Here is a 13986-nt window from a genome sequence, read left to right as displayed (position 1 = left end):
AAGACTAGGAAAAAACACAGAAAGAGCTTGTAGATGAAATTCTCTTCCAGGAACAGCAGGTTAAGAGAAATTACACAGGGAGCAGTTAAGCTTGTAACACGGGGGAGAATAGAAAAGAGAATGCAGTTTTATGAAGTGTGTTTGCCTAATCCAGCTAGCACTTTTATTTTATTTCTCTATTTGCTTCTTTTATTGGTAAAGTAAGTTTCAAGTGCATGCACAGGTATGACCGAGAGAGCCAGGGTATAATAATTTGAAGCGTTTGCACCAGCGCTAATGAAGGACGAGAGTTATAGCAAAGATATGAAAGGGGGAGCGATAATAAATATGTGATATGGCAATAGTGACACCAAAATAAGCCACCTATTTATAAAACTGACATGGAAGAAATACTAAAGGTTAACTTCTGAAATTGTAGCCGATGTTAAAAAGATTCTCGTTGTCGGCAGGATTCAAACCTGCGCAGGGAGACCCCAATGGATTTCTAGTCCATCGCCTTAACCACTCGGCCACAACAACTGATTGCAAGGTGTGTGCACATAATCTGTATGCAAGTTTTCAAGGTGTCCCACAGCAAATTCCTGATATTCTGCAATGCACTTTTTAAAAATAAGGTTTTTTTCAGCAGGCACATTCTCTCCTCAAAACAAAAATTGCATGCGTATATCTCTAGTTTGGAATACCATAGGCTTGCATGCATACTCTCATGGGTCACTCAAGTTTTTTGGACCCTATTGCACTCTGTTTTCGTGCTGCTTTTAGTATATGTCCCATATTAAAGAAGTCTACCATCTTTGAGTATTTGAGGCTCCTTTGTAAGTGCTTTATATTTTTTCCTTGAAGAGCTATATAATAAAGGGGTCCGGGAAGGATTGCATTTATGGAAGATAAAAGAAGGCCCACTTGTCTCACCAAATGCTGTAGAGAAACCTGATGTTTTACTCATGTTATCCTTAGTTCGTTTTTGTTAGACCTTGCATTCTTAAGGTGGTCCCAACCCCACCTTATTGCTTTTCACCTCCGCATTTTGCTGTATCTTTTTGTTGGCCTTAGGACTCTGATCACTTTATCGCTACTAATCAGTGCTGAAGTGCACGTGCTTCTTCCCTAATCATGTGTATAATTGGAGTATACCTGACTGACAGATTTAATTTACTTGAAAGCCCCTTGTAAAGTGGTATACCATATACCCAGGGACTGATTGTGCCGCCCAAAGAAATAGCATTTCAAACCTGTCTCAAGCCTGCTACTGCAGTGCCTGTGCTGCAGTGTACTGCCACATCGACTTGGCATTTAAAACTACTTGCCAAGCCTTAAACTCCAATTTTATTACATATCAGTAACCCCTAAGGTAGGCCCTAGGTAGTCCTAGGGGCATCATGCTATGTAAGTAAAAGGTAAGACATGTACTGTGGTAGTTTGTATTTCCTAGTAGTATCAAACAGTCTATTACATTTTTCACTACTGTGAGGTCTGCCCCTCTCATAGGTTAGCATTGGGTATTCCCTTATACTTTTTGGGGGGTAATTCCATATCAGAGAGGAGAAGCTTTATTTATTTATTGATAAATCCTATCTACTGGTGAGGTTGGATTTAATCTTACTATTGTATAAATGCCATTTTTAGAGAGTGAGCATTTCTCTGCACTTACTGCTCTATTTGCATTGAAACCTGTCTTCGATTGACGTCTGGATTGGGCTGCGAGACAGCTACATATGTGCATTCCCTGTAGACAGCCACAACACAGGTCACTCAACTGCAACTGCATTCATCTGCATTCTGATTGGCCTGGGGGAGAGCTCCGCTCCCCTTACCGCAAATATGTTCAAGAACGATAATTTATGTCAGTAAGTACAGTATACCTACATCTTATAATCATGTGTGTTTAAATAATTTGTTGTTAGATCGTTTAAATATTGAAAAGAATCTGTTTTTAATAGACATTTTACAAAAACAACTGGTACATTTGGGAATTCTGTAAAAGAAAAACCCAACTGCCGTGACATTGCCAACCACAATGCCGTGACTCGGATTCGAACCGAGGTTGCTGCGGCCACAACGCAGAGTACTAACCACTATACGATCACGGCGAGCTACTTGGGCTCAATAATGTACAGTGACATGAAGAAATTATAATTCGGAACACTCAGGGCTACTCCTGTGATAGGCTGAATGTGTTCATTGCTTCCTCGTTCCTTATACAAAGGCTTTATCTCCTCAGTGGTTGATAGGCTGAAACCGTTTCCTGGCCGCCTGCTTGTGAACTGGCAGGAGTCAAAGATCACACATACACTGGTGGGCCTGTGATGGGACATCAATGCAGAGAAACACACCTGGCGCAGATATTCTATTCTGTTTATTAGACCTGCATCTCCCCTGTACCTCCTCAAGCCATCTGTATGTGAAGCAAGAAAGAGTTAAGGAACGGACCATCTACACTTTTATTGGGAGGATGCTGCCGTGAGCTCCTCCCAGCTAATCACACAAACAGCAGTAAAGCAAGATAACTACACAGTTAGGGGGGACTGCATGGTTAGGTTTTTGAGGAATTATTGAAACTGACCTCAGTGACCCATAATCAGAGCTGTGGCTAATGACTGCATGCCTAATTATGATGAAGCAAGCACCATGGCTCGTAGGGGCCCAACAACACACTTTTCTTAGCTCATTGAATTAAAGTATAAACTTCTGCCATGTGTGAGTGGTAAAGGCTTGTTAATTTTGTTGCTTTTCAAATTCACGTCTGACAACAAGACGAAGGAACATTGGGGCATCAGACGCTTTGGAAAGTAGCCACCAACCGCAGAGAAAGAGAGAAAGAGGGAAAAGACAGTATGAGGTGTGGAGAAAACAGCAGCAGGTACAAGGAGCTCAAATGAGATTAATGGCGCCTAAATAGAGCACGTAAAGGAACAGTTACAAATCTAAGAAAAGGGAAAGAAAAGACTAGGAAAAAACACAGAAAGAGCTTGTAGATGAAATTCTCTTCCAGGAACAGCAGGTTAAGAGAAATTACACAGGGAGCAGTTAAGCTAGTAACACGGGGGAGAATAGAAAAGAAAATGCAGTTTTATGAAGTGTGTTTGCCTAATCCAGCTAGCACTTTTATTTTATTTCTCTATTTGCTTCTTTTATTGGTAAAGTAAGTTTCAAGTGCATGCACAGGTATGACCGAGAGAGCCAGGGTATAATAATTTGAAGCGTTTGCACCAGCGCTAATGAAGGACGAGAGTTATAGCAAAGATATGAAAGGGGGAGCGATAATAAATATGTGATATGGCAATAGTGACACCAAAATAAGCCACCTATTTATAAAACTGACATGGAAGAAATACTAAAGGTTAACTTCTGAAATTGTAGCCGATGTTAAAAAGATTCTCGTTGTCGGCAGGATTCGAACCTGCGCAGGGAGACCCCAATGGATTTCAAGTCCATCGCCTTAACCACTCGGCCACAACAACTGACTGCAAGGTGTGTGCACATAATCTGTATGCAAGTTTTCAAGGTGTCCCACAGCAAATTCCTGATATTCTGCAATGCACTTTTTAAAAATAAGGTTTTTTTCAGCAGGCACATTCTCTCCTAAAAACAAAAATTGCATGCGTATATCTCTAGTTTGGAATACCATAGGCTTGCATGCATACTCTCATGGGTCACTCAAGTTTTTTGGACCCTATTGCACTCTGTTTTCGTGCTGCTTTTAGTATATGTCCCATATTAAAGAAGTCTACCATCTTTGAGTATTTGAGGCTCCTTTGTAAGTGCTTTATATTTTTTCCTTGAAGAGCTATATAATAAAGGGGTCCGGGAAGGATTGCATTTATGGAAGATAAAAGAAGGCCCACTTGTCTCACCAAATGCTGTAGAGAAACCTGATGTTTTACTCATGTTATCCTTAGTTCGTTTTTGTTAGACCTTGCATTCTTAAGGTGGTCCCAACCCCACCTTATTGCTTTTCACCTCCGCATTTTGCTGTATCTTTTTGTTGGCCTTAGGACTCTGATCACTTTATCGCTACTAATCAGGGCTGAAGTGCACGCGCTTCTTCCCTAATCATGTGTATAATTGGAGTATACCTGAGTGACAGATTTAATTTACTTGAAAGCCCCTTGTAAAGTGGTATACCATATACCCAGGGACTGATTGTGCCGCCCAAAGAAATAGCATTTCAAACCTGTCTCAAGCCTGCTACTGCAGTGCCTGTGCTGCAGTGTACTGCCACTTCGACTTGGCATTTAAAACTACTTGCCAAGCCTTAAACTCCAATTTTATTACATATCAGTAACCCCTAAGGTAGGCCCTAGGTAGTCCTAGGGGCATCATGCTATGTAAGTAAAAGGTAAGACATGTACTGTGGTAGTTTGTATGTCCTAGTAGTATCAAACAGTCTATTACCTTTTTCACTACTGTGAGGTCTGCCCCTCTCATAGGTTAGCATTGGGTATTCCCTTATACTTTTTGGGGGGTAATTCCATATCAGAGAGGAGAAGCTTTATTTATTTATTGATAAATCCTATCTACTGGTGAGGTTGGATTTAATCTTACTATTGTATAAATGCCATTTTTAGAGAGTGAGCATTTCTCTGCACTTACTGCTCTATTTGCATTGAAACCTGTCTTCGATTGACGTCTGGATTGGGCTGCGAGACAGCTACATATGTGCATTCCCTGTAGACAGCCACAACACAGGTCACTCAACTGCAACTGCATTCATCTGCATTCTGATTGGCCTGGGGGAGAGCTCCGCTCCCCTTACCGCAAATATGTTCAAGAACAATACTTTATGTCAGTAAGTACAGTATACCTACATCTTATAATCATGTGTGTTTAAATAATTTGTTGTTAGATCGTTTAAATATTGAAAAGGATCTGTTTTTAATAGACATTTTACAAAAACAACTGGTACATTTGGGAATTCTGTAAAGGAAAAACCCAACTGCCGTTACATTGCCAACCACAATGCCGTGACTCGGATTCGAACCGAGGTTGCTGCGGCCACAACGCAGAGTACTAACCACTATACGATCACGGCGAGCTACTTGGGCTCAATAACGTACAGTGACATGAAGAAATTATAATTCGGAACACTCAGGGCTACTCCTGTGATAGGCTGAATGTGTTCATTGCTTCCTCATTCCTTATACAAAGGCTTTATCTCCTCAGTGGTTGATAGGCTGAAACCGTTTCCTGGCCGCCTGCTTGTGAACTGGCAGGAGTCAAAGATCACACATACACTGGTGGGCCTGTGATGGGACACCAATGCAGAGAAACACACCTGGCGCAGATATTCTATTCTGTTTATTAGACCTGCATCTCCCCTGTACCTCCTCAAGCCATCTGTATGTGAAGCAAGAAAGAGTTAAGGAACGGTCCATCTACACTTTTATTGGGAGGATGCTGCCGTGAGCTCCTCCCAGCTAATCACACAAACAGCAGTAAAGCAAGATAACTACACAGTTAGGGGGGACTGCATGGTTAGGATTTTGAGGAATTATTGAAACTGACCTCAGTGACCCATAATCAGAGCTGTGGCTAATGACTGCATGCCTAATTATGATGAAGCAAGCACCATGGCTCGTAGGGGCCCCACAACACACTTTTCTTAGCTCATTGAATTAAAGTATAAACTTCTGCCATGTGTGAGTGGTAAAGGCTTGTTAATTTTGTTGCTTTTCAAATTCACGTCTGACAACAAGACGAAGGAACATTGGGGCATCAGACGCTTTGGAAAGTAGCCACCAACCGCAGAGAAAGAGAGAAAGAGGGAAAAGACAGTATGAGGTGTGGAGAAAACAGCAGCAGGTACAAGGAGCTCAAATGAGATTAATGGCGCCTAAATAGAGCACGTAAAGGAACAGTTACAAATCTAAGAAAAGAGAAAGAAAAGACTAGGAAAAAACACAGAAAGAGCTTGTAGATGAAATTCTCTTCCAGGAACAGCAGGTTAAGAGAAATTACACAGGGAGCAGTTAAGCTTGTAACACGGGGGAGAATAGAAAAGAAAATGCAGTTTTATGAAGTGTGTTTGCCTAATCCAGCTAGCACTTTTATTTTATTTCTCTATTTGCTTCTTTTATTGGTAAAGTAAGTTTCAAGTGCATGCACAGGTATGACCGAGAGAGCCAGGGTATAATAATTTGAAGCGTTTGCACCAGCGCTAATGAAGGACGAGAGTTATAGCAAAGATATGAAAGGGGGAGCGATAATAAATATGTGATATGGCAATAGTGACACCAAAATAAGCCACCTATTTATAAAACTGACATGGAAGAAATACTAAAGGTTAACTTCTGAAATTGTAGCCGATGTTAAAAAGATTCTCGTTGTCGGCAGGATTCGAACCTGCGCGGGGAGACCCTAATGGATTTCTAGTCCATCGCCTTAACCACTCGGCCACAACAACTGACTGCAAGGTGTGTGCACATAATCTGTATGCAAGTTTTCAAGGTGTCCCACAGCAAATTCCTGATATTCTGCAATGCACTTTTTAAAAATAAGGTTTTTTTCAGCAGGCACATTCTCTCCTAAAAACAAAAATTGCATGCGTATATCTCTAGTTTGGAATACCATAGGCTTGCATGCATACTCTCATGGGTCACTCAAGTTTTTGGACCCTATTGCACTCTGTTTTCGTGCTGCTTTTAGTATATGTCCCATATTAAAGAAGTCTACCATCTTTGAGTATTTGAGGCTCCTTTGTAAGTGCTTTATATTTTTTCCTTGAAGAGCTATATAATAAAGGGGTCCGGGAAGGATTGCATTTATGGAAGATAAAAGAAGGCCCACTTGTCTCACCAAATGCTGTAGAGAAACCTGATGTTTTACTCATGTTATCCTTAGTTCGTTTTTGTTAGACCTTGCATTCTTAAGGTGGTCCCAACCCCACCTTATTGCTTTTCACCTCCGCATTTTGCTGTATCTTTTTGTTGGCCTTAGGACTCTGATCACTTTATCGCTACTAATCAGTGCTGAAGTGCACGTGCTTCTTCCCTAATCATGTGTATAATTGGAGTATACCTGACTGACAGATTTAATTTACTTGAAAGCCCCTTGTAAAGTGGTATACCATATACCCAGGGACTGATTGTGCCGCCCAAAGAAATAGCATTTCAAACCTGTCTCAAGCCTGCTACTGCAGTGCCTGTGCTGCAGTGTACTGCCACTTCGACTTGACATTTAAAACTACTTGCCAAGCCTTAAACTCCAATTTTATTACATATCAGTAACCCCTAAGGTAGGCCCTAGGTAGTCCTAGGGGCATCATGCTATGTAAGTAAAAGGTAAGACATGTACTGTGGTAGTTTGTATGTCCTAGTAGTATCAAACAGTCTATTACATTTTTCACTACTGTGAGGTCTGCCCCTCTCATAGGTTAGCATTGGGTATTCCCTTATACTTTTTGGGGGGTAATTCCATATCAGAGAGGAGAAGCTTTATTTATTTATTGATAAATCCTATCTACTGGTGAGGTTGGATTTAATCTTACTATTGTATAAATGCCATTTTTAGAGAGTGAGCATTTCTCTGCACTTACTGCTCTATTTGCATTGAAACCTGTCTTCGATTGACGTCTGGATTGGGCTGCGAGACAGCTCCATATGTGCATTCCCTGTAGACAGCCACAACACAGGTCACTCAACTGCAACTGCATTCATCTGCATTCTGATTGGCCTGGGGGAGAGCTCCGCTCCCCTTACCGCAAATATGTTCAAGAACGATAATTTATGTCAGTAAGTACAGTATACCTACATCTTATAATCATGTGTGTTTAAATAATTTGTTGTTAGATCGTTTAAATATTGAAAAGGATCTGTTTTTTATAGACATTTTACAAAAACAACTGGTACATTTGGGAATTCTGTAAAGGAAAAACCCAACTGCCGTGACATTGCCAACCACAATGCCGTGACTCGGATTCGAACCGAGGTTGCTGCGGCCACAACGCAGAGTACTAACCACTATACGATCAAGGCGAGCTACTTGGGCTCAATAACGTACAATGACATGAAGAAATTATAATTCGGAACACTCAGGGCTACTCCTGTGATAGGCTGAATGTGTTCATTGCTTCCTCATTCCTTATACAAAGGCTTTATCTCCTCAGTGGTTGATAGGCTGAAACCGTTTCCTGGCCGCCTGCTTGTGAACTGGCAGGAGTCAAAGATCACACATACACTGGTGGGCCTGTGATGGGACACCAATGCAGAGAAACACACCTGGCGCAGATATTCTATTCTGTTTATTAGACCTGCATCTCTCCTGTACCTCCTCAAGCCATCTGTATGTGAAGCAAGAAAGAGTTAAGGAACGGTCCATCTACACTTTTATTGGGAGGATGCTGCCGTGAGCTCCTCCCAGCTAATCACACAAACAGCAGTAAAGCAAGATAACTACACAGTTAGGGGGGACTGCATGGTTAGGTTTTTGAGGAATTATTGAAACTGACCTCAGTGACCCATAATCAGAGCTGTGGCTAATGACTGCATGCCTAATTATGATGAAGCAAGCACCATAGCTCGTAGGGGCCCCACAACACACTTTTCTTAGCTCATTGAATTAAAGTATAAACTTCTGCCATGTGTGAGTGGTAAAGGCTTGTTAATTTTGTTGCTTTTCAAATTCACGTCTGACAACAAGACGAAGGAACATTGGGGCATCAGACGCTTTGGAAAGTAGCCACCAACCGCAGAGAAAGAGAGAAAGAGGGAAAAGACAGTATGAGGTGTGGAGAAAACAGCAGCAGGTACAAGGAGCTCAAATGAGATTAATGGCGCCTAAATAGAGCACGTAAAGGAACAGTTACAAATCTAAGAAAAGAGAAAGAAAAGACTAGGAAAAAACACAGAAAGAGCTTGTAGATGAAATTCTCTTCCAGGAACAGCAGGTTAAGAGAAATTACACAGGGAGCAGTTAAGCTTGTAACACGGGGGAGAATAGAAAAGAAAATGCAGTTTTATGAAGTGTGTTTGCCTAATCCAGCTAGCACTTTTATTTTATTTCTCTATTTGCTTCTTTTATTGGTAAAGTAAGTTTCAAGTGCATGCACAGGTATGACCGAGAGAGCCAGGGTATAATAATTTGAAGCGTTTGCACCAGCGCTAATGAAGGACGAGAGTTATAGCAAAGATATGAAAGGGGGAGCGATAATAAATATGTGATATGGCAATAGTGACACCAAAATAAGCCACCTATTTATAAAACTGACATGGAAGAAATACTAAAGGTTAACTTCTGAAATTGTAGCCGATGTTAAAAAGATTCTCGTTGTCGGCAGGATTCGAACCTGCGCGGGGAGACCCTAATGGATTTCTAGTCCATCGCCTTAACCACTCGGCCACAACAACTGACTGCAAGGTGTGTGCACATAATCTGTATGCAAGTTTTCAAGGTGTCCCACAGCAAATTCCTGATATTCTGCAATGCACTTTTTAAAAATAAGGTTTTTTTCAGCAGGCACATTCTCTCCTAAAAACAAAAATTGCATGCGTATATCTCTAGTTTGGAATACCATAGGCTTGCATGCATACTCTCATGGGTCACTCAAGTTTTTGGACCCTATTGCACTCTGTTTTCGTGCTGCTTTTAGTATATGTCCCATATTAAAGAAGTCTACCATCTTTGAGTATTTGAGGCTCCTTTGTAAGTGCTTTATATTTTTTCCTTGAAGAGCTATATAATAAAGGGGTCCGGGAAGGATTGCATTTATGGAAGATAAAAGAAGGCCCACTTGTCTCACCAAATGCTGTAGAGAAACCTGATGTTTTACTCATGTTATCCTTAGTTCGTTTTTGTTAGACCTTGCATTCTTAAGGTGGTCCCAACCCCACCTTATTGCTTTTCACCTCCGCATTTTGCTGTATCTTTTTGTTGGCCTTAGGACTCTGATCACTTTATCGCTACTAATCAGTGCTGAAGTGCACGTGCTTCTTCCCTAATCATGTGTATAATTGGAGTATACCTGACTGACAGATTTAATTTACTTGAAAGCCCCTTGTAAAGTGGTATACCATATACCCAGGGACTGATTGTGCCGCCCAAAGAAATAGCATTTCAAACCTGCCTCAAGCCTGCTACTGCAGTGCCTGTGCTGCAGTGTACTGCCACTTCGACTTGACATTTAAAACTACTTGCCAAGCCTTAAACTCCAATTTTATTACATATCAGTAACCCCTAAGGTAGGCCCTAGGTAGTCCTAGGGGCATCATGCTATGTAAGTAAAAGGTAAGACATGTACTGTGGTAGTTTGTATGTCCTAGTAGTATCAAACAGTCTATTACATTTTTCACTACTGTGAGGTCTGCCCCTCTCATAGGTTAGCATTGGGTATTCCCTTATACTTTTTTGGGGGTAATTCCATATCAGAGAGGAGAAGCTTTATTTATTTATTGATAAATCCTATCTACTGGTGAGGTTGGATTTAATCTTACTATTGTATAAATGCCATTTTTAGAGAGTGAGCATTTCTCTGCACTTACTGCTCTATTTGCATTGAAACCTGTCTTCGATTGACGTCTGGATTGGGCTGCGAGACAGCTCCATATGTGCATTCCCTGTAGACAGCCACAACACAGGTCACTCAACTGCAACTGCATTCATCTGCATTCTGATTGGCCTGGGGGAGAGCTCCGCTCCCCTTACCGCAAATATGTTCAAGAACGATAATTTATGTCAGTAAGTACAGTATACCTACATCTTATAATCATGTGTGTTTAAATAATTTGTTGTTAGATCGTTTAAATATTGAAAAGGATCTGTTTTTTATAGACATTTTACAAAAACAACTGGTACATTTGGGAATTCTGTAAAGGAAAAACCCAACTGCTGTGACATTGCCAACCACAATGCCGTGACTCAGATTCGAACCGAGGTTGCTGCGGCCACAACGCAGAGTACTAACCACTATACGATCAAGGCGAGCTACTTGGGCTCAATAACGTACAATGACATGAAGAAATTATAATTCGGAACACTCAGGGCTACTCCTGTGATAGGCTGAATGTGTTCATTGCTTCCTCATTCCTTATACAAAGGCTTTATCTCCTCAGTGGTTGATAGGCTGAAACCATTTCCTGGCCGCCTGCTTGTGAACTGGCAGGAGTCAAAGATCACACATACACTGGTGGGCCTGTGATGGGACACCAATGCAGAGAAACACACCTGGCGCAGATATTCTATTCTGTTTATTAGACCTGCATCTCTCCTGTACCTCCTCAAGCCATCTGTATGTGAAGCAAGAAAGAGTTAAGGAACGGTCCATCTACACTTTTATTGGGAGGATGCTGCCGTGAGCTCCTCCCAGCTAATCACACAAACAGCAGTAAAGCAAGATAACTACACAGTTAGGGGGGACTGCATGGTTAGGTTTTTGAGGAATTATTGAAACTGACCTCAGTGACCCATAATCAGAGCTGTGGCTAATGACTGCATGCCTAATTATGATGAAGCAAGCACCATAGCTCGTAGGGGCCCCACAACACACTTTTCTTAGCTCATTGAATTAAAGTATAAACTTCTGCCATGTGTGAGTGGTAAAGGCTTGTTAATTTTGTTGCTTTTCAAATTCACGTCTGACAACAAGACGAAGGAACATTGGGGCATCAGACGCTTTGGAAAGTAGCCACCAACCGCAGAGAAAGAGAGAAAGAGGGAAAAGACAGTATGAGGTGTGGAGAAAACAGCAGCAGGTACAAGGAGCTCAAATGAGATTAATGGCGCCTAAATAGAGCACGTAAAGGAACAGTTACAAATCTAAGAAAAGAGAAAGAAAAGACTAGGAAAAAACACAGAAAGAGCTTGTAGATGAAATTCTCTTCCAGGAACAGCAGGTTAAGAGAAATTACACAGGGAGCAGTTAAGCTTGTAACACGGGGGAGAATAGAAAAGAAAATGCAGTTTTATGAAGTGTGTTTGCCTAATCCAGCTAGCACTTTTATTTTATTTCTCTATTTGCTTCTTTTATTGGTAAAGTAAGTTTCAAGTGCATGTACAGGTATGACCGAGAGAGCCAGGGTATAATAATTTGAAGCGTTTGCACCAGCGCTAATGAAGGACGAGAGTTATAGCAAAGATATGAAAGGGGGAGCGATAATAAATATGTGATATGGCAATAGTGACACCAAAATAAGCCACCTATTTATAAAACTGACATGGAAGAAATACTAAAGGTTAACTTCTGAAATTGTAGCCGATGTTAAAAAGATTCTCGTTGTCGGCAGGATTCGAACCTGCGCGGGGAGACCCCAATGGATTTCTAGTCCATCGCCTTAACCACTCGGCCACAACAACTGACTGCAAGGTGTGTGCACATAATCTGTATGCAAGTTTTCAAGGTGTCCCACAGCAAATTCCTGATATTCTGCAATGCACTTTTTAAAAATAAGGTTTTTTTCAGCAGGCACATTCTCTCCTAAAAACAAAAATTGCATGCGTATATCTCTAGTTTGGAATACCATAGGCTTGCATGCATACTCTCATGGGTCACTCAAGTTTTTTGGACCCTATTGCACTCTGTTTTCGTGCTCTTTTAGTATATGTCCCATATTAAAGAAGTCTACCATCTTTGAGTATTTGAGGCTCCTTTGTAAGTGCTTTATATTTTTTCCTTGAAGAGCTATATAATAAAGGGGTCCGGGAAGGATTGCATTTATGGAAGATAAAAGAAGGCCCACTTGTCTCACCAAATGCTGTAGAGAAACCTGATGTTTTACTCATGTTATCCTTAGTTCGTTTTTGTTAGACCTTGCATTCTTAAGGTGGTCCCAACCCCACCTTATTGCTTTTCACCTCCGCATTTTGCTGTATCTTTTTGTTGGCCTTAGGACTCTGATCACTTTATCGCTACTAATCAGTGCTGAAGTGCACGTGCTTCTTCCCTAATCATGTGTATAATTGGAGTATACCTGACTGACAGATTTAATTTACTTGAAAGCCCCTTGTAAAGTGGTATACCATATACCCAGGGACTGATTGTGCCGCCCAAAGAAATAGCATTTCAAACCTGTCTCAAGCCTGCTACTGCAGTGCCTGTGCTGCAGTGTACTGCCACTTCGACTTGGCATTTAAAACTACTTGCCAAGCCTTAAACTCCAATTTTATTACATATCAGTAACATCTAAGGTAGGCCCTAGGTAGTCCTAGGGGCATCATGCTATGTAAGTAAAAGGTAAGACATGTACTGTGGTAGTTTGTATGTCCTAGTAGTATCAAACAGTCTATTACATTTTTCACTACTGTGAGGTCTGCCCCTCTCATAGGTTAGCATTGGGTATTCCCTTATACTTTTTGGGGGGTAATTCCATATCAGAGAGGAGAAGCTTTATTTATTTATTGATAAATCCTATCTACTGGTGAGGTTGGATTTAATCTTACTATTGTATAAATGCCATTTTTAGAGTGAGCATTTCTCTGCACTTACTGCTCTATTTGCATTGAAACCTGTCTTCGATTGACGTCTGGATTGGGCTGCGAGACAGCTACATATGTGCATTCCCTGTAGACAGCCACAACACAGGTCACTCAACTGCAACTGCATTCATCTGCATTCTGATTGGCCTGGGGGAGAGCTCCGCTCCCCTTACCGCAAATATGTTCAAGAACGATAATTTATGTCAGTAAGTACAGTATACCTACATCTTATAATCATGTGTGTTTAAATAATTTGTTGTTAGATCGTTTAAATATTGAAAAGGATCTGTTTTTTATAGACATTTTACAAAAACAACTGGTACATTTGGGAATTCTGTAAAGGAAAAACCCAACTGCCGTGACATTGCCAACCACAATGCCGTGACTCGGATTCGAACGGAGGTTGCTGCGGCCACAACGCAGAGTACTAACCACTATACGATCACGGCGAGCTACTTGGGCTCAATAACGTACAGTGACATGAAGAAATTATAATTCGGAACACTCAGGGCTACTCCTGTGATAGGCTGAATGTGTTCATTGCTTCCTCATTCCTTATACAAAGGCTTTATCTCCTCAGTG

At 41.1% G+C, this 13986-nt stretch overlaps 6 non-coding genes across 6 annotated transcripts; all 6 read right to left on the bottom strand.

Annotated features, from left to right (window-relative positions):
- Positions 1–2018: 2018 nt before the first annotated feature.
- Positions 2019–2090, bottom strand: TRNAH-GUG (transfer RNA histidin (anticodon GUG)). Its single transcript has one exon. It is a non-coding gene; the product is annotated as a tRNA-His (tRNA).
- A 1289-nt stretch (positions 2091–3379) lies between these two features.
- On the bottom strand, positions 3380–3461 carry TRNAS-UGA (transfer RNA serine (anticodon UGA)). The gene has a single exon. It is a non-coding gene; the product is annotated as a tRNA-Ser (tRNA).
- A 1499-nt stretch (positions 3462–4960) lies between these two features.
- Positions 4961–5032, bottom strand: TRNAH-GUG (transfer RNA histidin (anticodon GUG)). The gene has a single exon. It is a non-coding gene; the product is annotated as a tRNA-His (tRNA).
- A 1289-nt stretch (positions 5033–6321) lies between these two features.
- TRNAS-AGA (transfer RNA serine (anticodon AGA)) lies at positions 6322–6403 on the bottom strand. The gene has a single exon. It is a non-coding gene; the product is annotated as a tRNA-Ser (tRNA).
- Positions 6404–9262: 2859 nt separating this feature from the next.
- TRNAS-AGA (transfer RNA serine (anticodon AGA)) lies at positions 9263–9344 on the bottom strand. Its single transcript has one exon. It is a non-coding gene; the product is annotated as a tRNA-Ser (tRNA).
- Positions 9345–12203: 2859 nt separating this feature from the next.
- On the bottom strand, positions 12204–12285 carry TRNAS-AGA (transfer RNA serine (anticodon AGA)). The gene has a single exon. It is a non-coding gene; the product is annotated as a tRNA-Ser (tRNA).
- Positions 12286–13986: the final 1701 nt, after the last annotated feature.

Source organism: Lissotriton vulgaris, unplaced genomic scaffold (assembly GCF_964263255.1).
Source record: "Lissotriton vulgaris unplaced genomic scaffold, aLisVul1.2 SCAFFOLD_301, whole genome shotgun sequence".
Lineage (NCBI taxonomy): Eukaryota > Metazoa > Chordata > Amphibia > Caudata > Salamandridae > Lissotriton > Lissotriton vulgaris.
The sequence above is the reverse complement of the archived record's forward strand: the minus strand, read 5'-3'. Positions and strand labels throughout refer to the sequence as shown.